This window comes from Pteropus medius, unplaced genomic scaffold (assembly GCF_902729225.1).
Source record: "Pteropus medius unplaced genomic scaffold, Ma_sr-lr_union100, whole genome shotgun sequence".
In the NCBI taxonomy this organism is placed as follows: domain Eukaryota; kingdom Metazoa; phylum Chordata; class Mammalia; order Chiroptera; family Pteropodidae; genus Pteropus; species Pteropus medius.
Window position 1 is genome coordinate 31,113,885 of NW_024354502.1, and position 21,787 is coordinate 31,135,671.

Consider the following 21,787-nt stretch of genomic DNA (forward strand, 5'->3'; position numbering starts at 1 on the left):
TTATGTGGTCCAACTAATAAAGGAGGTAGGGGAGGGAAAAAGTAGAAAGGGGAAAAAAATTTGCATTTCACCATGATTCTCAGTTTTTCAGAGGATGACATAAAACACTCAAAAGCTTCATGCTAAAAAAATAATAATAATAAAAGCTTCATGCTAATAAAAAAATTAGGGAAGAAACTCTTCTTTGGATTGTAGCTGTGGAATCAGAAAGCCCGAGGTTCAAAATGCAGTCCCCCACCTTCCAGCTATATGACCGCAGGCAACTTAACTGGCTTCTGTGAGTCTGTTCCTCATCTGTAAAACAGTGTTAATACTGACATCAAGTGTTAAAACTCACTGACGGCACACAGCCCTGACACAGCAGCTCTCCATAAAGGGCCACAGCCTTATCACACCTCTCCTACCATCAGTATAGTCCTTGCTAAAGATCAACTTGGGATATTTACTGAGTGAGGATTAAAGGCTCCCTACTTTTACAGCCTAAAAGATCAAAAAAATAAAAAGTTAAAAGGGGTTTCAAATGATTAAGTATTTCAGGGAAACCTATCTCTTTGAAAACTCTGTAGTATTGACAGCCTGATCAATTTTCTCAATTATATCACCTCTTGTTGCTAGCCTAAGGTTGAATCAGAATTTAGGGTCACTGACTAAATAGTATATATGTACAATTTCCATACCTTGGCTGATGGTACAGTAATAACCTCTATTTGTTCCCACTTCCCTTTATTCATATCTTTGGGTAGTTCCTTCCCACAATGCCTGTGGGTTATTACATACAGCACAATGCCACTGGCATAATTCATAGCTATTCAGTCTGTCTTAATACTTCAAAAATGGATTAAAAGTACCAATTTATACAGATATGAACAGAGAAATCTAGCTCAAAGAATAAACCATTTTTTCTTCAGCATTTTTTTGGTAATTTAAAAGAAATACATAGTAACAAACCCTTCAAAAGTTATTTGTAAAATTTTGATAAACAGCTAATTCAGCATAATTTTATAACATAATTTATATCAGGGCTATGAGAGTATGACTTGCTATTGTTTAAAGACTTATTAAAACAGAGTTGAATTTTTAAAATATTTTAGGATTCTATTGAGCAATTTTACCCTTTCCATACATTCCCAATAGTTGTCCATTTAACAAACATTTGTTAAACAGTTGCTTCCTGCCCTTATGAAACTCCCAAGCATTTGCAAGATTTGTATGAATGGCAGGATGCCCATGACAATAGCGGAAAATGGTATAATTGACAGTTCTGTCTTCAAGAGGCTTATAATCTGATAGTAAATGTGGCAGTATAATGTATTTTCCATTCAAGGTTGGGACAGACTTAAGTTATATGTGGATTTTCTACTCCGCAGAGTTGGTGCCTCAATCCCTACGTTGTTCAAAGATCAACTGTATATGAACTTTCTATCTTATAAGAGATTAGTCAGTTAGCATTCCAAAGAGTAAAAATTCATTCCAGTGGAAATCTAAGAAAAGAAGAGGAGGCTTCCAGTTGTGGTAATCAAGAAAGGCATCTTGGAGAAAGTGACATTTGAACTGAGCGTTTGCATGCTGATAGGCTTTTAACAGCAAAAGGACTGGACAGAACATTATATCGAACAAATAACATAAGCAAAGATACATAAAAAGGAAAAATATAATGTCTAGGGAATAGCTTGGATTCAGATTTCAGCTTTTTTAATTAAAAGCTGTTTGACTACTAATTCCTTAATTTCTCCAAATCTGTACTATAAAGTACCAGTGAGAGTACGGGGTCCACGGCAAGATTGCATGGGTTCAAATTCTAGCTTCATCACCTAGTAGTTATTGATCTTGGGCAAATACTCTCTCTGCACTTTAGTTTCATCATCTTTAAAATGGAGATAATAATATACATACTTCATAAGATTATTAGTAAGACTAAATGAATTTACACTTGTAAAGAATGTAGAAGAGTGAACAGAAACCTGGTGCTTAATATACAAATATTTCATTAAATTAGTAAACTCAGGTTTGTGCATATACAGAAAGAGAGACAGATACATATGAATATAGATAAATAAATATAGCTATATCACCAAGCAAAGCACCTGGTATGTAGCAGGTGCTAAATATATTTTTAATATTTTCCCCTTTGTCTGGAATTCACAGTTACACTAGCACACAAGGGTAAAACATGTTTTCATGTACCCCAACATTAGCATTCCCTCAGTTAAAAGAATAGAGATTGTACCTCCTCCGCTTTAAAACTGGGGGCTTCCTCTTTTCTCTTGGAGATAACAATTCTGTACTTGGTAATATAAGATGCTAGGCTTGAAACTGCTAGACAGACATAGATAGCATGGCTGCCAGATACAAAGGAGTATTAATAGCTTATATAATAAATATATCTTAAATGGAAAAATAAACATAGGTTTATTAAGTACGATTTGAACCTCTATAATTTATTAGTATAGAAACCAATCCAAAACAAGAAACCTTAAATATATCATAACTTGAGATTTTAGGGAAAACATCAGATTTAGAGCCACAATAATTCAAAAGGTAGGTTAACAAAATCTTACTAATTCCAGTTTAATTTGGCTTCAAGTAGTTATGTATCCAAACTGAAAATACTTTTAAATAGTTTTACTACTTGAATCTATTAATAAAATGTTAAACTGAGTTCCCTCCATTTTTTAAGATAAAAGTACTAAAGATAGTTAACAGATATTTTTAAAAAGACTGCTAAAAGTACTTGAAAATATTCTGCTATGTAGAAATAAGTAAAATGTTCCTGTAACGTTATTCTATTTATTTGTTTAGAAATCTCTTTTTCACAGATAATGCAAAGGAAAATTTCACCCATCAAAAATCAAACTTTATTGCCAATTCTGGGTTGCTGACTAGCATCTGAATTAATGAGTTGTGTGTGCTAATTATAAATATCTACTTCTTGGTTTACTATTCCAATTATAGGAAAACTATTAAGAATCAGGCAGCAAGTTTTTAATTCCAAAATCTTTTGGTACATTAGCACCAAATATTAATTTATTTCAATCCACACTGCCTCACAAGCAATCAAGTCTACTTCGAGAGCATCTACAATCTTTTTAGGGTAAGGGCTATCCTACTTCTAACTTTAAATCTAAGGCTTTCTGAAGAAAAGAGAGCTGCAGGAGAGTATTTTCATAGAATCATCAACTGGTTTCATTCAAACCCCAACTCCATCACTTACTAACTTTGCAACTATAGGCAAGTTAGAATTCTCTCTGCCCATTTGTAAAATGAAGATAAGAACCCACCTCCTAGAATTGTCATAAAAATGAGTTAACACACATACAGCACTAAGATTTGACACAGACTTTTAATATATATATTTTAGCTATATAAAATAAAAATGAAGGGGAACTCCTGATTGAACCACCTGTATGTGGGAATTAGAGAATCTATTTCAGAGTTCTGGGTGTTTAGGTTCCCTATCTTATTTCAGATGAATAGAGAACTTGCCTAAAGTTGCACAACAGCCCAAAGCCACCAGTTTTACTTTTAATAATTTCAAATATATTTTTATGGCTCCTGCTATTCCACTAACAAGTCTCTGAGCATTTTTAAGATTTGTTTGAAGGGTGTATGCCCAAGTGTATGGTAGAATACAACACTTGGTACCAATTTACCAAGAGACTTGGGAAATCAAAACTTTATTCTCTAACTTTTAATAGTTTTGCTATAAATGGATGTGGTCTGTTCCCAACCAGATAAACTGAGAAGTGGTCCCTTTTAGGGTAAGCAGTTTGAAATCAACCTCAAACTAAAATAGATGAAATATTTATAAGAGATTCTAATTTCACTTGACTACAAGAATCCAGTAGGTAACTAGTTTCTTCCGGGGTACAGCCTAGGGTCTTGATGATAAACATACACAATTCATTTTAACAAGTGAGTGCTCATTTTTCAAAGTTGCAGTGATAAGCAAAAAACCAGAAGGATTAAAAACTCAGCTCTAAGAACTATAAGAGCCCAGTAATTATAATAATCCAAGAGGCCATTCTCAGAAACACCCAAGACCAGTTCCTTTACAGAGGCCCTGGTTCACAAAATGAGAAGACAAACAGTACTGGGATATCTGTGGGTTGATTATAGACTAAAATAACAGAAAACTATCCATTTTTGACCTCGATGCTTCCTTGTAAGAATTGGTTTCTCCTTTTTCTTTACGTCATATTCCTCTCTCTCCAATTGCCAAAAGCAGGAGCCATTTCCCAGATCTTTGACTCAGACCTGTTTTTAAAAACGCTTTTAAAAATAACTAAAAATTACTCTTTTTAGTTTTGCACACTGAGACCCTTTCATGTATATCACATCTAAGGAGGAGCCCTTAATAGATCCAGATTTCTTTAAAGCTTAAAAAAAAACTTTTTAAAATTAAGATGGGTGGAAGGGTAAAAAGGTAGCATATTAATAAATTCTAACTATCATTCTGATTTTGAATAAGAAAAATGCTGTCCTCATTATTCAAGCTTATAAGATACGAGATTATAAAATAATAAGCAGCCAGGTAGACAAAGGGTATTCTATTTGTTCACACACAGCATATCACGATGTATATCCAAATCACAACATCCCACTAGTACTACTTTTTGTGTGTGTCAAATAAGCCATCTCTTTTCATAAGTGTAGTGGTGAATCAGCGTCTGAGAAAAATAATTACGATAAAGGGCAAACAACCCAAAACACCCCCCAAATAATATCCAAAACAATCTCTCTGAGATCATTTACTAAAGTAATACCTTTGAAAATGACCTTTAACATGTTAATTCTGGGTACTGAAGAAACAAGAAGAATAAATCACATTTAAGTTATGATTCTTTAGAATGTGTTGGACAATTCTGAGACACACTGGGAAAAAAAAGTATTAAAAATAGCCAAGAGAAGGACTACGCAGCAGCTAAAACACAAAGGCCAGGGGTGAGATCAAAATTAGAAACATATAATGTCTGGAGAACTGTCCTTATAAGGGTATCTTTAAATCAGTAACTAAGTAAGGATAATCCACTGGGCAAAATAAACAGCTGCCATCATCATAATTGCTGATTCTCCATTTCTCATTCAGAAATCTCTGGAGAGTCTCAGGAGACAAATATAACATGACTTCATGCTATTATGTTCAATAATATTCAACAGTGTTTGGAGGTATTTTTAAAGCCGGTCTCAACTTTCCTGGTCCCAGATGAGAAACTCTGTATACTTTTATCTTTCCTTTTTATAATAGTATGAAAAAACAATAGAGGATAAAACTTCTGCTGAATATTTCTCACCATCTAGTATACCATATTTACTTACATTCGCCCACCTCATGGATTTCCTGATTCGCCAGAGTAGGCTGCTGTTCATTCTCATTTATTCATTGGACTCGCAGGGAGCTTCTTAACCTGGTGCCACACACCAGAGAAATAAAGATTCTACTCTATAAGTTTAGAGTAATGTGGAAGACGGATACACAAATAATTATAATACGGTGTACGGCCAAAACAGAAGTCTGTACAAGAGCAAAGGCTGCAATTCTCTGGTGCTTTGGGAAAGTTTTGCGATGGAAATGACCAGGCAGAGAAAAGGTGAAAGCCATTTTATGCAGAGCAATCAGTACAGGCAAGAACTCAAGAGGCAGGAAACAGAGCATGTTTTGAAAATAGCAAAAAATGTATGTGTCCAGAGTGCAAGTGATGGGATATGAACGGGAGAAGAGGTAGATTAGGCTGAAAAAGTAGATTGGCATGAAGTTGCTGAGGTCTTTCTGTGCCATGCTAACACATTAAATTAGTCCATTATCCTGCAGCCCTGAGGCTCTCAACTCTGGCTACACATTAAAATCTCCCAGGATGCTTTATAATAAAATACTGATGCCTGATATTTGTTAGTATGTTTGTTTTTTTTTTTTGGTCAGGATGGGGCCTGGGCATCAGTATTTTTTTAAAGGTTTCCCATATAAATTCTAGTATGTGGTCAGGGGCAAGAACCACCATTGTAGGCAGCAGGGAGGCAATACAATCGTATAAGTAGAATGGTGATGTAAACACATTTTTTTAAAAAGCTGGGCAACAGTGAAAAGAGTAGACTAGAAGCACAGAGACTAAGAAGGAATATCAGTTTATAGGCTACTGAATACAGGCAAGAAGTAAAAGTCTAATAGTTATTAACATTTTCTGGGTCACTGACCTGTGTGAAGGTCAATGAAAAAGGCTAAAAGTACTTTCTTTAGTAAAAATACACATGTCAAAAAATGTACATCTATCTAACTTCAGGGGATCATGAACTTCTTTGAGAAACGGACTCAAGGTAAGAAACCCTGGCCTAAAGGCAGCGATGAGAAAGGAGAGAGACTTCTGAGGTAGAATTAATAGCATTGATGACTTTCAGGTGAGGGGAAAGAAGAGGCACTACCATTCCTAGCTCGAGAGTTATAGACAATAAACACGTACTGTGCACTTACTTAAATGTCAGGGACCATACTAATACTTAACATGCATTACTTCATTGAATTTTCCCAATTCTGTAAGACAGATTGCTATTACACCTATTTCATAATTGAAGAAACTGAGATTTAGAGACATTAAGTAGCTTGTCCAAGGTTACATGACAGTAAGTGGTGGAGCAGGAATATTATCCCAGACAGTATGACTTCAGAGCTTGCGGTATTAACCTCTTTCTGTGTTACCTCTGGTGAGCGGTCCCCATTAATTAAAGAGGAGACAGGAGGATAAAGCAGGAGTAGGTTTAAGGTGAGAGGAGGGTGTGGTTGGGGTAGGGTATAAAAAAATTACGTTTAGATGTGCTGTGTTCAAGATAGTAAAAAACATAGATGATATCTGTTAATCAGAAAAAAATGTAGAAAGCAGCTCAAAAAATGAGAGCATAAGATATAGTAATAGAAGGTTTACGGAATTCTCTCCATGTGTCTGGCACTCTGCTAAGTGCTTTCTCACCGTGGTGTGAGCACCATCATCATCTTCCCTTTACAAGTAAACAGGCATGGGAGATCAGGGTCACCCAGCCAATAAATAATGGAGTCTGTCTTCTTAACCCCTAACCTAGATCTCTCTGGCAGTACAAAGAAGAGTGGAAACCATGGTGTCATAAGGGGCAGCATCTCTCAACCTGTTCTAAGATAGACCTTTGTTTTTCTTTTAAAGCATTACATAAAAAATTTTTGACATTTATCCATTTTCATGACCTAAAGGATTTTTATATTGTTTCAATTATTTGAGAATAGAGATATCTCTGACTCAAACAATTTAAACAAATATTAGAGATACATTTTCACAGGAAATATGCAAACTTGGGTGCAAACCTATGTAAATGACAAAGCATGACACAAATTCCATACAGTGTTATAATCATCTGAGTCAGAATTCAGAACAATCAGCCTAATGGAGATAGTGTCCTGTGTTTCCTGAGGCCACAAACAAGCCAGGAAGTGGTGAAATTTCCTTTTTCACTCTCTTTTTGTAGCTTGAAAAGAATGATCTTTCTCCTCTCTAAAGTAACAAAAATAAAATCTTGAACCACACTCCACAAGACTAAACTAGTTACTTCGGGTTTAACAGTGGAAATAACTTAGGCACTGCAGTTTCAGATAAAGACCTGTTATATTTCAACGTTTCAGCACCTTTGAAACACCTGTACTGACAAACATATAGCCGGTGAGTCAAAAACATTCCTTCTATAAAAGTACTTCTGGTCTACAGCCATGCCACCCTGAACACGCACAATCCCGTCTGATCTTGAAAGCTAAGCAGGGTTGGGCCTAGTTAGTACTTGGATGGGAGACCACTAGGAAGACCAGGTGCTATAGGCATAAAAAAAAAAAAAATACTTCTGAAGAGCCTATGTTATCCTAGAATTTACTCCTGTTTTTAGAATTAAAGTACCTAAGAATATAAAATTCCGATTAAAAGAGTTTTGAAGTCCTGTTTTACAACTTTTCACTTAGAGCAAGAATTTTTTCTACACCCTATCCCAGTCACCTGTCACTATGCTTGAAGGGCTCCACTAATTGGAAGTCATTACTCTGCCGGGTAGTCCACTGCATTACTGGAGCATTCTCACCAGAGCTTAGATCAAGTCAAAATCCTTTGCCTTGTAATATTCATTCATTCATTCAAACATTCACTGAGCTTTTCCATGTCCCGCAGTGATCAAGTTCTACGTAGCATCCTCTCGTCTTCCTATTCCCTAATCTACAGGGTTGTTACCATTGTTCTTTTATACTCTCTCCTTCAGATCCAACAACCAAACTCCTTCAGCAGTGGTTCCTTGTGTGACATCACATCTCAATTCATCACTATAATTGTCTCCTTCCTTTGCTAATGTCTCACCTGAAATGTGGTTTCATAGACGTAAACATAATTCATCAAATGTGGTCTAACTAGCTCATATTTTTAGCAACCACATCACAGAGATGGCTCACATAAGCCTGCGGTCATATAAATACTAGCTCTTTTTATCTCAGGTGCACCTGAGATTGTCCATCACCCCCAAGCATTCCTCAACCCCTGCAAAAGTCTGTCCTTAGTATATTTCATCTTGCTAATTTCAGAACATTATTACAACCTATTAAGATTATTCTGAATCTAGAATCTGCTATTTATGGTATTCATCACCTCTCCTAGGTTTATGTCACCTGGAAGTTAAGTAAACTTATTTCCTCTACATCTTTAGAGAAAGAGAACGTTATTAAAAAATGTGCTATTGATGCAAACTCAAAGTACTTTACAGGTTATCTAGACCAAGTACTACTCTCTGATATGTATATTATCAATTTTTAACATTTTTAGAGGACAAGAGTCCCTTTGAAAATGTGATGAAAGCCATAAAATGTATACTTGTACACAATTTTATAATCAACATCAGATGGATCATGGACCCCTATGAAGCCCATCCATTAGCCTCCTGTTAAGGTATCCTATCTCAGAGATTCTAGAACCTATTTAAAACATTTCTGGTCACTAGGATACATTATTACCCATTTAAAAAAATAATTGACTTTTGTATCTAATGCCCAAGAGGAGCCAATTAACTGGAAACCAACTGACATTAATTCACTAATTCTCACCATCAGAGCAGCTATCCAGAAACTAAGAAATCTGACCAAAACCAAACCATGGATTATAATACTTTAGAAACAAAGAACAAGTACCTAAGGTTATATAGACAAAGATATGTGTTACACAATTGTTTGTAGTGGCAAAAAAAAAAAAAAAAAAAAAGGTAACATTCTGAATGTCTATTTACAGGGAAATGGTTATATAAATTATGGTATATTGAAATTTTTATTTTTAATTTTCTTTTTTTTTAAAACAAGAGTTAGACCTGTATCTATTGACCTGGAGAAATATCCGTGCTATATTAAGAAGGAATGGCAAACTTCGGAATAATGTAGAGTATGATCCTATTTTAAAAAGAAAAACTCACAAATCTTATATCATTATAACTACTTTTTATGAATATAGAAAAAGGTGTGGAAGAATTCACATCAGGCTGTCAACATGAGTGGGGGATTCTTTTTTATTCATTCTTGCATACTTTCACTTAATACAAATAAATACTGCTTCTATAAAGTAAAACATTAAAATAAAAAAGGAAAACTAAATAAGGCTAACAATACAATCTATCAATAAAGACTCAGATCTATTACTGCAACGCTCCATGCAGGTTTTCTAAATAATTTCCCTAAAAGTTTACCACCCATAACATGTCCTGGATGAAACCTAACTTCATTTTTGACTTGCAGTGATTCTGAGTTTCTCACTGTTTGGGGTATTTAATTCCACTTCATAGGCATTCTTTCGTTAGACATATTAAAGTTGTATTATATAATTTAAATGTGCCCACAATTTACAAGTGTGATTTTTCCCATCTTAGGAAAATATGCATCTCAGCAGAACCATAAACAAAAGGTATGTGGAACCCACATTAGTCCAATACATAGGAGAAGAATGACTATAACACAAACATTATCAAACTCTAAGGTGAAGAAATATGAGCATAAAAGCCATTTCTGTCAGTTCAGCGGTTCTCAACCTTGGCTTAACATTAGAATTACCTGGAAGCATTTTTTAAAATACCAATGCTTGGGCACCACATTCAGAGAGTCTAATTTAACTGGCCTCGAGCATTGGTGCTTATTTTGTTTTAAAAGTTATCTGGATTATTCAAATGGGCAGTCAGAATTAAGAACCACTACTTTTTATATTTCATCTTTTTCCTTACTTTCAATTTTTCACAGAGAACTTTTCCTTTATCAGTTAAGGCTAGTAGATACATTTGGGAAAGCCAAAACCAATCAATCAGCTAATGCCTGCCCACCATCCATAATATATGTCCTTACTTACACTGACTTTTGATGCCCAACTTAAATCTATGGCTATCAAAATTAGGGGCCTTTCATATATCAAGAGTACTGACTGCCTTACCTTAATAATGATTTATCATTTATTATTAACCTTAGAGAAAAAGATTTTATAAAATATTTTAGGACTCCAAACATTATGCCACAGTTTAACCATTTGTCCATTAGAAGGACATTTGAGTTGTTTCTGGTTTGGGGCTGTTACTAATAAAGCTGCTGTGAACAGGTTTTTTTATGTGGACTTAAGCTTTAATTTCACTAGGATAAATGCATAGGGGTACAATTCCTGGAATGTTATAAGCTTCTTCGAAAATATATGCTTTTGTTTTGTTGGAAAAGTGTCAACACTGCTCTATCAATTATTTTAAATATTGCTGAACATGAGTCAATTAAGACTTTCTGGTTTTTTATGCTAATCTTAATAGTTTAAAAATTCAACATCACACTGTAAAGAACTGATTTAAAAAAACATTACTTGAAATATCTCTCCCATTTGAATTTAGTATGAGAACAGTAATATAACCCACAAGAAAAATACCAATAAGAAAGAATTCATTAACAAAATGAAATAATTATTAATACATGTTATATTAGTTTGAAAAAGACAGAATTCTATACTTTGAACTCATAATGCAAATGACAGACATATTAAAATAAAGGACAATATACATTATTTACAATGCCTGGCGATAAGAAATAACTGCCCTTATATGTGCAGACAGCATTAGCGTATATTTTCAAAGAAGCTTACAAAAGTCCAGGAATTGTACTCTTATGCATTTATCCTAGTGAAAAGCAAGCTTAGGACCACACAAAAAAACCTGTACACAAATGTTCACAGCAGCTTTAACAATAAGTAATAGTCCCAAACCAGAAACAACTCAAACGTCCTTCCAATGGACAAACGGTTAAACTGTGGTACATCATACCATGAAAGAATACTCAACAAACTACTGATACATGCAACAATTTAAGTGGATCTCACAGGCACTACGCTGAGTAAAAAAGGCTATCTCAAAAGGTCACATACTACATGATTTCATTTGTATAATATTCTCAAAATGACAAAAGTATAAAGGTGGAGAACAGATTAGTGGTTACCAAGTGTTGGGAGGTGGTTTTAAAAGGGGTAGTTAAGAAGGCTTGGGTTGATGGACTGGGTCTAAATTTTGATCAGGTGATAGTTACACAAATCTATACATGATCAAACAACAGAGAATTATACACCCCACCCCCTACCACACACACACACACACACACACACACACACACACACACACACACACAGTGCATGTAAAACTGGAGAGATCTGAATTAGCTCTGTGGATTATATCTATGTCAATTTTCTGGTTTTGATCCTGTACTATAGTTACCTTTGAGGGAAACTGGGTGAAGGATGTATGGACCTCTCTATATTTTTGTACTTTCCTGTGAATCTATAACCATATCCAAACAAAAAGTTTTTTAAGTTTGAGGAAATTGTGAAGTTGGTCACTTATTTAAGATACATAAACCATTATTCTTAATCTAAGTGAAGGTATAAACAAGTAAAGGGTAAATACCTAATAGATGGCTGAGGAGAAAAAGGTGGCTGGAACAATATATACGATGCATTTATTATGTGTCAGGTAATACATTTAGCAAACAATTCAATGAAGTGGCTGCTAATTAATGTCTTCACTTTTCAGATGAGGAAACTCAAAGTGAAGACAAGAAAAGCAAGGTCACAGAGCTGGCAAGTAGCAAAGATGTCAAAATTAAGACAATTTCAAAGCAAATGTATCATTATTTTATCAAGAAGGGGTTTAAAAAGTAGCTTAAAATATGTAGAGTAGGTGAAATGCTACAGAGGTAAATCACAGCACATCATGCAGATAGTATGTACTCTTGAAACACTGTGATGAAAATGGCTTTTTGCCTCTGTGGTCTTCCTCTACAAAACATAAAACCCCAGTCTAACCATGAGAAAAACATCAGACAAATCCCAACTGGGGGCGCTTCCTACAATATCTGACCAGTACTCCTCAAAATTGTCATAAAAAAAGAAAAATCTGAGAAACTGTCACAACCAAGAAGAGCCTAAGGAGACATGGTGACTAAATGTAGTGTGGAATCCTGGACAGGACCCTGGAACAGAAAAAAATATAAAGTAAAAACTAAGGAAATCTGAATAAGTAGAGCTTTCGTTAATAATAACGTATTAATATTGGTTCATTAATTGTGACAAATGTATCATACTAATGTAAGTTGTTAATGACAAGGGAGACTGGGGACTCTGTACTACCTTTGCAATTTTCATGTAAATCCAAAACTGTTCTAAAATAAAAAGGCTATTTATAAAAAATGAAAAAGAAAATTTTAAATGATGTTATACACTTAAATAATATAGAATGATGATCCATATGTTATAAACACACATTATGAACACATCTTTGTTTTAAATACATATGCATATATATATGTATATCCCAAAAAGTCTGGAAAACTATAAATCAAAATCTTAATATCTTGGTGGTAAAATTACTAGTTATTTTTACCACCCTCCTTTATACTTTTCTGTTATCTGGTTTTATTTTTCCACTAAGCATTGATTACTTTTAATATTGAGCCCCATTACGTCTTCAATCAGGAAAAAAGTTAATTTATTTTGGAACAAAATTAGGTGTACAGCACTGGATTAGCTCGAATTAATATGCATTTATAAAACGACTAAGTTTTACTTTTTCAAGGGGAAATATTTTTAAAGGCAACACAGAAAAGTGATTTAATCAGACCTAGAATAAAGTCCTGATTTCACCATTTACTATCTGTGTGACTTTTGGCAGTTCAATAACCTCCTTCAGTTTCCTCATTTTTATCGTGAGGAGAATGTAATGCTCCCAACAAACCTACTGATCTGTAGAATGGCCAAAACATTTATTTACTTACCCATATAAACACATATTATATACTATATATGAATGTTACATAAAATACATTTCATAACATCAAATTTTATTTGAAAATTATATTAGTAGCAAAGAGCTCAATATATGCCAAGAACCTGACCCTACTGAGGCTACAAAGGTAACTGTTATTGAGATCAAAAATGATCAAAATCCAAGAAAAATAAAACACTATCAGAAACTTTAGTTTCTCAAAGATATGAGGGAGCAATGAAAGACAAAACCAGTACCTTGGCTTATTCTACATCATCTGCAGCACTTCTCAACCATCTCTGCTAACCAGACATTCATTATGGCGATTAAACATGTTGCTAACATGCCTTCAGGACTACTGATAATCTTCCAGAAAATAGAAGTGAAAGCCACTTTTCTAATCATAACCAGCTTTAACTAAGCTTTGAAATATTAATGCGTCAAGACTTCCTTTCTATGGAAATAGTTTCCCTATCTACCAATGTAATATCAATACAAATTAATGCCAGCCATAAAATACAAACTAAGCTTATTAAAATCTCTTGATTCTAAATAATGAACTTTAATAAAGAGGCTTTACACAAGACATATTTAGATCTCTGGGAGATCTTTCTCAATACTACTATTTTAAAATTATGCCAAATACAACCCTTACAATATATAAAATCACAATATAATAGACAAGTCTAATCATACTATGAATTAGTGGACTTTTATAACAAAGTCAAACAACCAAGATCAGAAGAATCCATTTGTTTCAAGTGAAAAGTTTACCCAACCTAATTTATCATATGGTCTAGGACACAGACCCATATTTTAAAGACATGCTAGTTTAGATAGAAATTAATCAACCATAAACAAAATAATATTAAATCACTGTGCCAATTTTTCTACCAAATGAGAATATTCACACTTCAGTCTGGTTCTCTTAAACAAAATTAACTTAAAAACTTTTTAAAATAAGAGAAACACAGATATAATCCAGGAACTATATTCGGGTTGGAATATATAACCTAGTGTTAGCATTACAACTATACAAAGACTGATTTTTAACGTACTCCAAAGCTTCACATTCATTAAGTCTTACACTAACTTACCTGAAAGCAGTTATTACCAATATCTATTCCAGTGATGTCATTTTTGCTGAACACTTTAGAAGCCTAGGGCACATTTTTGTCAAACATGCTTAACTGTAGCAAATTTTAAATTCTCTGAGAACAGATATGATTTATGGGAAGAGACAAGTCATTAAGAACTACATCTGGCAAACAGATTAAGCTAAAATAATTCTAGTTAAAAAGAAGGGACTGACTATAAGGTTTTTAACAAGGTTAGTTTTCTCAAAAACTGTAAAAGCAAATTTAAAATAAGAATTCCAAGCATTTTGAACAGCAACAATATGTATGTAATCTACCAGTTCTCTACCAGTTGAGTTCTTTGTAATCCCAAAATACAGTCCTGTACTTTTAGCACACCTACATAAATTTCTCATTAATTAACTTCACTGTAATTCTGATGTTTTTACTAGCTGCTCATCACTGGTGAATATTACATTATCACTAGCCATTCCTTAGCTTCAAGATAGATACACAACTACCACCATCGCAATTAGGCAAGGCTCAGTTTCTAGGGTTTTTCTTAAAATCTTACTTAGACACTATATTTTGTGATGTACAGGGTCTTTCTTAAGTTTAATAAAGCTGCATCTGCCCTCACATTAGTCTACCTCCAGTAGTTCATATGCGTTGTAAAAAAAATAAATTATGGAGAGCAACACATTCATATATATGAGAATAAAGGAAAAATATAACACAATGTAAATCATCAACAGCATAAATAAAATAATGCCAAAAAGCTACCTTTTACATTACACCAGGACTAGAGTCCAGAGAGGAAAGACCATACAATTTATATGCTTTCCCACACAAGAAACTAACATGGTCGGTTGTCAATGGCATTTTGAGAATGTTACAGTAAAACCTCAAAATGACACAGGTTAATATTTAAGGAGACATCAGGCCTCTCAAAATAACATGAATATTTATAAGACTGTTTTGTTAAACATTAAAGAAAGGTCTTGGAACTTGAAATATAAAATACAGATGATCTACTTAACAGAATTCCTGATAGTTATTCTTTTAGAGGACCTTTTACCTAATAAATGTTAAAACATGTGGTTTGTGGTTGCAGTTTTCTTTCCAGTTCTAGAAACTGACTGTGAGTCCTTTTATAGTATTTACTTTCCTCTTCCCAGCCTCCATCCACCTGACAAGGGAGTAAATTCAAATGTCATGAACTCTTGAATAAAGAGTTAAAATGACAGTATCACATACCTATCCTGACTCTCTTTAAAGTAATATTAATCTTCTAGAATATCAATCTAATTCTTGGAAGCAGAAAACACAAGAAGCTCAATGTTCTAAGAAAAGTTAATAATAATTGATTCATCCTGGCTACCCAGGAAATACACAGCAAGGATCTGTATTCTATGCAAATACTGAAAACAAATCCATCTAGTAATTCCTACCACCCAGGAACAGGAAAATAGAAAAAGAGCTCACGAAACAAGTGCACAATAACTAAAAAGTCCAGGAACAAAGCAACGTAAATTTGGAGATGAGAAGGAATTAGAGCTAGATGAAAACACATGATAGATCAGCGACCTACACAGACAGAAGTAGAGCAAGGTGGTGAAAGAGATCACCACTGACAGGAGATGAGAGTGGAATGTAGGTGGACAAGAAGTGAAACAGACAGAGGTGAAGCAGGAGTTAGAGATGAAAGGAGCTGAATTACAAGAGATAACAACAAAAGCTAGGAGGTGGCAGATTAGGAAGGAGGCACACCCAAGGAAATAGAGGGTAAAGAGAATGAAAAGCATTTTCAATGGGAGGCTGAATCATGAAAAAGGCAGGAAGTAGGCAAAATATAGACATCAAACAAGAAATTCTGGACAGATGAGAAAAAAATGTAAGAGACCAGATGATAAGTAGATAGGGTGGAAAGGGGGGAAAAAGATGAAATAAAATGGGCCTACTGAGAAAGAAAATATTTTTTAAAAAATTGTTTCTGGAATTTCATTTTATTACATTTAAAAACCTGTTCTTTTCCTTGTATTTCTGTTTAGTAAAACTTAATATATAAGGATAAAGGTTTCCTTCGACCTCCAGAGAAAATTTTTGATGAAATCAACTTAGTCACAAAAAGCTGAAAACAATAACATTTACTGTCAGTTAATTATCTTAGCTCTCACAAACTAATTTTCATACCAACAATGTGTACATACACATTAATGACCTTAATCACCAATTGTTTCATTTGTTAATTATAAAACTTCTCTCTCCTCTCCACACCCTCCCGCTCACCCTCCCCTGCCCGCCTCTGCTTATTAGCATGTGGAAAAATCTTGCTAAAAAAGAAATTTAATGAAGATTTAAAATAAGGTTATAATAATGAAATAATTAAATAATTTAAGATTATTTAATTATAAATAATTAAATGGAGATTTAAAATAAAGTTAAGAGATGCTATAAATTTTCTATAAATTTCTTCTACCCATGTTATTCTGGTTTCCTAGATAACTGAAAACAGAACATAGATGAACTGTTCTGAAACTTTCTCCTAGTTCATCCTTTACTTCCCTCTAGAAACAGTAGAGGAAAACAAAACATTAAACAAGAACATAAAAATAATAAAGAAAAACAACTCTGAAAAAGAATGGCAATTATTCTACTCTTGATCCTGTAAAATAACCTATGGTAGAAGAATAACCATACCAAAGGTCTATTTATGAAGATATAATACTTATTTTTACACTGAAAAAATATGGTCATCAGATCCTTGGCCCAAAAAATTGTGCAAGAAAAAAGGAGGCTCATACAGATGCTGAGAGTAGATAAAAATAAATCTAAAGTCACAAAGATTGTGACAGTAATACATCATTTTGAAAAAGTAATTCATCGACATCTTCCACTTTTGGTGATTATTCAGTGAAAGTCCATTTCTAGGGGCCAACATCCTAATGAATTGTTCCTTTTTCTCCTATATATATTATTTATCCACACAGAATAAAACTCTGATCATAAGTAGATTCCCAGCTATTTCAGTAGAGGAAAATAATTCAAATATTATACACCAAAGCAGAAGGATTAACAGTGTATGGAACATGTAAAGAAATATACTACAGTCTTGTCACTCATATTTTCAGAACTATCTTCTTTCAGCTGCTCAAAAAACTTAAATAGTATGGGACTGGCTTCTTGAAATTTGCTTTTTCTTCCGTTTTTTACCATTCTTCCATGAATATCTTTATGAGTCACTTGGCCATATAGTCCATTCACAGGCATCCAACATTATTATTCACTTCTGGAAATGGCTGCTGCTCCAGGCTTTAGGAGATGTCTTGAAGAAACAAACCTGATTCATTGGTCTCCACTGAGGATATGCTGAAACTAGAATTCTCTTTCATACTCAAAGATGACATGGAAGCCAAATTGTACTGTTTCCAAGGTAAGATGCCTTAAAAAAAAAAAAAAGTTAAAAATCAACCAGATTTACAAACACAACATTCTAAAAAAGCAGTGCAAATTTTCACACATTTCTCTCTTATATTCAGGCTAAGATTAAAAAATGAATAATTCAAATACAAAATTTTAAATCTTTCACTTCAGCTTTAAATATATTTCTCCAAAATATAAGAGGCCATCACAGGGTACATAATATAAATACTGCAAATAACTGACAGTTGCTGAAATTAATAAAAAATATCAGTTAAAATTCTGATGATTGGCATTTTGATCCTTACCATGGCCAGAACAGAAGACAGGCTTTAAGAGAACACTATTTCTCTGCATTCATATCTTACTTGGAATAGGTGTGAACATGCATGGCTTATACTGGGCTATAAAATGAGCTACTAAACTGATGATCTGGAAAATTTCTCCCAGCCATAAAATTCTGAAATTACATAATATCTGGTGATAAAATCTTGGTACCACTGAACCAGCTGTAGTTTACTCAATTTTCTTATCTGTAAATTCAGGGCTTGTTCTTCTTATAGGGGGAGGTGGTTTAAAATACAGATGGCCAGGCTATGCCCTTGAGGTTAGGCTACATCTGTTACTTTTATAATAAATCCTGGGTCATTCTGATGTACACTCCTACTTAAAGAACCACCAGACTAGATCATGTTCAGGATCCAGCTCTACAATCCTGAAATTCATAAAATGGGGCAGTAGAGTTTTCATTAAATTATCCAACTTGACAGGCTTAAAATAAACGAATCAGTGTATCACTTCCTCTTTCTCTAAAACCTCTCATTCAGAGAAGAGCATGAAATTAAGGCTAACATGCCAATTGGATAAAAACTTCAATACAAATTTTAACTCAAATTTTCCAAATTATTTATTTGAATATTTAAATAAAACATGACTGTGGGACAATATTCATAGTTACAAGTTGCTTCTATGATAAGCCATCCCAAAATATGTGATGTTAAAATACAGCAGCATGTCATTTCTTCACTGACTCAAATTACAAGGCCACCCCAAGACAAAACCACATGACCTCCTACCCAGCAGAAACAATCTGTAACACAGAATACTATACCTGCAGAGCGTCATGTGTCCTCCCTGGCTGCTAACCAGGTTTACAGCCCATGCTTCATTCAAGAGCGCTTCCTCCTCTGATTCCTGGGGAGTGGGTGTGTTGATGTATGTACTCCCTTATCTGTGGAATCACTTAGATTCAATGACTCTGTTGATGCACCCCAAAAATAATATTGTCAGCTCTTGACAAAGGGATACAAAACGGCTTTCAGAGAATACCATTTTTCTTCATCTTGCTGGATTTTGTTTGTAGACCCTCATCTAATTCCTCATGGCTTCAAAATGACTTTGGTCTAGGTTTGTTACATATCAACAGCACAATTTTACTGTTTATTCCACCAAAGAAATATTACTTGGTTTGAAGAGGCCTCCTGGCCCCAGTAGGGCTCTCTATTGCTCAAGACAAGCTGAAAAAGTGGATCAAGATTTTACATAAGAACAAAGTAAATGGACAGAGTATACAGAAAATCCTCAATAACACTCACATTCTGGTAAATTATCACTGTTAGGAGTTTGAATCTAGTTAATTGTTAAAGAGAAAAGTAATAAAATGTCAAGTGTCATTCAATATTATTTTATTTCACGTTAGTTTTCTGACACTAAATTAGTGTCTTAAACAGTCATTGTCCTATGTCCTGGTGAATCACTGTCCTAGAATTGAATACCTTCGAAAGTTACATATAATCCTCACTCAGCTTTGAGATTTAAAATTCAGTTTCTCTCCCCTCACCTTTAGTCATGTCAAAATACAGTGCACCCTTAACCATTTCATTATCGACCTTTTCTACCTGGAAAATCCAGCATTGTTTCTGCAGCTCAGAATCAGTGCAATCTTTTACACTACTCTGAAATTTAAAAAAGAGCACCTTTTATAGCTGAGAAAACAGTGTCAACTTTTAGATCTCTCTTTTCTTTAACTAAGTAAAACTCCCTAGAGAAACCACCCTGACTCAAGAGCCAGACTGCCTGGCTTCAGATCCTGTGTTTCCCTACTTATCATTTGTGATGTGATTTTTGTCAAGTAACTTAATTACCTTGTTGTACCTTAGCTTCCCCATTTGAAAAATGAAACTATAATTGTACCTACTTCAAAGGATTGTTGTGAGAGTCAAATAAATTAACATGTAAAGGCGCCTGTGACAGCATCTGGCACACTTTAAGATCTACATAAATATTGACTATTATTATTAGTTTTATTTAGCTCCAAATTCTCATACTGTTTCACGTGTGTCCACAATTCTTGCCCAATTAATATACTACCTACCTGAGGGCTGATACCACATTTTGAGTATCTCTGATCCCATAGTATCTAATATTCACTCAATAGGTAAATATAAACCTACTCAGTGTATATTATCATACTGGATGAACAAGGAAATTCTCAAACAGTACTGCATAAATACATATTCGTTGCCACCAGCAGCCTATATTTTTGGGGGGGGTTGGGGGGAGAAGAACAAAACATAGAAAACACAGGTAACAATATACAGCCAGAAAAGATTAAATGCCAAAGTATGTGGTATAAACAGCTAACAGTCAAAGGGCTCATCATGGGCTGCAGACACTGTGGAAAGCATAAGCCAGGAGTGGCCCTGCCCCTAAAGGTTACATGAGATCTTCACCAGTGGAAAGAAGAGAGAAGATTCCAACATTTTTGTTCACTTCACAAATATTTACTGAGCACCCTCCTTATGACAGGCTCTGTTCTAGGCTCCAGGGATATGGTAATGAGTGACGCGGAAAAGGTCCCAGCATTCTGGAAGCTAAAAGGGCACTCCATGTGAGAGCCAAGTTTTAAAGTATGGAATGAGAATGACTTGTCTTCCAATCTACTGAAACACATCACTTAAATGCCTTACAAGCAGGAGCCAATGTTGGCATTATGGGTCACCCGGCTTTCTAACAATGACAAACATACAGAAATGGCTACCATGAAAAATTCAAAACTTTCCATATATTGTATTCTAAATGTTCCTTTGTTTCCAAACCATATTAAAGGGATATTCTCCATGTTCCTGGATACAAACAACTTATAAGAGATTTACAAACATACACAGTCAATGTTTTTGGAATGGTTTTCATAACCAGAGACTGTGATGGCCCAGTTCCCAAATTTTGTCCAAATAAAACCTATTAATGCTTTGCTGTATACCCTTGTGCTTTGTACAGCCCCCCACCCGCTCCTTTCCCTTCTTTACTTCATCTGGCTGCCTACATATATCAAATATCTACTAGGAAAGTGCCTCAAGTTGCACGTGATGACAAGGATCAGTTAGTTACGATGGGTGCAAGTATTAATTCCAAAAGAAACAAGTGCATCTTTTTCTTCTTATATCCTCCCACTGACCTCTCCACTCATCCCCTCTCCAAAGAGAATGACCTTAGGTAAAGGAATCCTCTTAATATTGATTGCAAAGCGTTCTCAATCTTTTCCTCTCCAAGAATGGACTAGAATAGAAGAAAGGTTAAGTCCAATATACTCTATTCACAAATAAGACACATTTCCAAGCACTTCCGTCATCCTCTGCAGTCCTTTCAACTACTTCTACTCTCACGAGATGCAAATTGTTAGATCCCACCATCATTCTAATCATGGTTATGCTTACATAAATTGTTAAATTGTATCTGTGAAAACACAGTCAAAATAGAATTCTTGATTAAGGAAATCAAAACTACTTCATTAAATCCAATCAAAAACAAACTTCGTAATACACAAAGTATTGACTTGACACCAAATGTTTAAGATATTCACAGGCAAACTGAACATAGGTAGACTCCTACAATGTAGATATTCTAACGTTCTTAACATTCATATATTCATCAATGTTAGATTTATCAACAAATAGCCAACCTACTATTTTTTATTTCCTTGGTTTGGTACT

At 34.4% G+C, this 21,787-nt stretch overlaps 1 protein-coding gene and 1 pseudogene across 1 annotated transcript in view; one reads left to right on the plus strand and one right to left on the minus strand.

Moving 5' to 3' along the window:
• The window catches only part of SLC20A2 (solute carrier family 20 member 2), an 86,528-nt gene that overhangs the window by 62,840 nt on the left and 1,901 nt on the right, over positions 1-21,787 (minus strand).
• On the plus strand, positions 7,711-7,828 carry LOC120595943 (uncharacterized; annotated as a pseudogene).